Consider the following 3,272-nt stretch of genomic DNA (forward strand, 5'->3'; position numbering starts at 1 on the left):
TAGATAGTAAATTTCGACAACGAAATTTCACAAGGGGGGGAATGTAGAGACCCGAAGAATTATAGTATTTAAATAATAAAACAAGAGGAGAAAAGGAAATTCAAAAGGAGAAATTGTCGGGCTCATCGATGAACCCTTCGGCTTCATCGATGAACTCACTACTAGATTCATCGCACACCACGTGTCTCGTCGAAGACAGATTACTGAGAGGACTATTCGCAGGGCCTAAAATTCATTGACGATAAGTAAATGTTCATTAATGAACTCTCTTCTGGGTCTCGTCAACGAAGTGACGTGTCTCCTCAACGAAGGCTGGTGTATAAATAGGCTCAAATCCGATTTTCTGCAAGAAAATTCAGCCAAACCCTTTTCTCTCTCTCTCTCTCTCTTTCCCACTTCGGCTCCTCCACCTTCTCTCTTCGATTTTGGCCCGGTTCTTTGCCAGTTTGACAATCAGAAGCCGCCACGTCACTCCTGGGAAGATTCTTTACACATCTACTGGAGTGATTTGTTGGTTAGGCTAACTTGGGAACCATCCCAAAATTTGGGTAAGTTAGTTCATTTCAGTTTTATTAGGTTTTTGGTGTTTCTAGACTAAGAAGAATATGTTAGGTAAAAAGATACTGAAGTTAGGTTGGGAAAATATCAATTTCAAGGTGTTGAGTTGGGGACCACACAGAGGTGTAATTTTGGAGTAATATGTACGCTTTTCTATAAGTCAGGTAAGGGGATAAACTAAGTCAAGTTTCTTATGAAAATGTATTTACTATTTTACAACATTTAATTTCAGGTAAATATGTATATTGTAGAATTATGTTGGAAATAATGTCGTTGATCAGAAATATGTTTTCATGTATAATATCAAAAATATGACTTTAGAACAGATTTTATGTTCTGAATATTACCCCTTTTGTGTGGCATGAGTAACATTTACCATGGAAATTATAATGATGAAATATTATGTTTACAAAATAAGCACGTTATTATTGCTTTCAGGAAATTATTAAAATGATACAAGGATTTTCAAATTAAGGATTTTATATGATATGTCAGCGCAAGGGCCATAGATTTGATATGATATTCCGGTGTAAGGGTCATGGATTTTATATGATATGTCGACGTAAGGGCCGAGGATTTTATATAATATGCCGGCATAAGGGCCAAGGATTATATGATATGATAGCGTAAGGGCCATGAATTTTATATGATATGTTATGCAAGGTTTTATGAAAATATTAACATAACAGATATTATTATAAAATAGTCATGTATCATTATTTAGAAATATACTATATGTTATCAGAACCTGGTTGGCTTGGTTTAGGCTTTCACAAAGCACGGTACCGTAGCTATTTGATCACGATCAGGTATATGTTAGTGCTACCACTTGTCATAACAGGAAGTGAGAGAACGGCAGTCGATGTGGTTTTATGGTAGTGGAGGTGTCCCTCTAGTGTCTGGACCAGGAGGGGTAGACCCATTGTACTTACAAACTTATGTTGATTTAGTGTGGTCGGCCAGTCATTACTAGGTCCCGCCTTCGGGCCGCACAATCCAGACATGTAGGGGTAAGACATGACACTAGCCAACTATCCATCTAGGGTATTATTTCATGTACACTTATATGAGATGATTTATATGTATAGAAATTCAATATGTTACACCATGTTATGATAAATTATGTTTTTCCCAAATATGATACGGACAATTTTATCAAATATGATTTATGTACTATTATATGTATAACACGAAAATACTCATGTTGCCACACATTGATATTAGTTTATTTCTCTTACTAAGAGGTGTCTCACCCCAGCTATATAAAAAGTTTAGGAGCCCCAGATAGAAGAGCGGATAGAGCTCCGCAGCGTTAGAGTTCGACTGTTCTACCCTATCTGAAGGATAAGTCTTTTTGCTACGGTCTGACGGATTTTTTGGTGGTGACCCTAGGGCACCTTTTGGATATTTTTGGGAGTGTGTATGTATATGACAGTTGTAGTAAAACACTAGTATTTTGTTGAATGGATGATTTGATATGTATATGATTTTACGTTTCCTACTGCTTAGGTATCAGAGTTGTATTTCAGGTATATCCCTAGTACCCATGGGTCCAGGTTGATTATGTTTTATCAAGATTATTATGTTTAAAAAAATTTATGGTAAAATAGGCAGGTCATTACAGTTTATATCAGAGCCAAGTTTGTTGGGTTCTGTAGACTTTAGAATACAGTGGAAACGATACCAGAGTTAGGGAAAGAATTTGAGGTTTTGTTTTGCAATTTAAAGGCAGGACTTTCGTGGTGGTTTATGTGTCTTTCTTGGGGTGACGATTTCAGAAAAGTCATAGTAAACTATTGTTGGGTTGTGTTTCTAAAGGGTAGGACTGAATCTTGAAATAAGATAAGGATGTCAAAATAGGGGATTTTGGTTAGATGTGTAAGTTATAAGGATAGGGTCCCTAAGTTTTGTTTATTTTTTTTTCAGGATGGACCCTGGAGGAGGTAGTGCCTATGCGAGTGGTTGTGAGGGTGCAAGGCCCTCGACTGCAGGCGGGACTCATTCAAATGCAGTACTACGCAGCGTAGCTCAACAGGTTATGACTGAGATCGCTAGGAGTTCTAGGGAGTAAGGAGGTTCATCTACTGGCCATGGGGGCACGATAGAAAAATTTACCAAGATGAATGTTCTGGCATTTTCAGGAGGAGTTAATTCTGCAGCTGCCGAGAATTGGATGCAGGAGATTGAGAAAGTTTTGGCAGTCTTACAGTGTACGGAGGAGTAGAGGGTCCTCTTCGCCACCTATAAACTGACAGGGGAGGCTAAGAGGTGGTGGTCTGTTGTAAAACTTCTAAAGCAGCAGAGGACAACATCAATAGCTATGACATGGGACCGATTTAAAGAATTATTCTTTGACAGATATTTCCTAGCCACTGTCAAGGAAGTTAAAGTTGAAAAGTTCCTAAATTTGAAGCTGGGACAACAGTCGGTCCAGTAGTATGTGGCGTGGTTTATAGAGCTATCCCACTTTGCCCCATATATTGTTCCTGACGAAGTGAAGAAAGTGAGATAGTTTAAAAGAGGATTGAGGTGAGGAATATACAAGAAGGTGGTAGTGCTGAAGATACAGGATGTTGTTGAGTTAGTTGACAGAGCAGCTTTGGCCGAGGCTAGTGAGCGCATGGATGCAGAGGAGCAAGGACAGAAGAAGAGATTTACACCTTCAAGCTTCCAGCAGGAAGCTAGGCAGGGTCAGTGGAGGAGAGGAAACTATG

This window comes from Malania oleifera, chromosome 2, assembly GCF_029873635.1.
Source record: "Malania oleifera isolate guangnan ecotype guangnan chromosome 2, ASM2987363v1, whole genome shotgun sequence".
Taxonomy (NCBI): Eukaryota; Viridiplantae; Streptophyta; class Magnoliopsida; order Santalales; family Ximeniaceae; genus Malania; species Malania oleifera.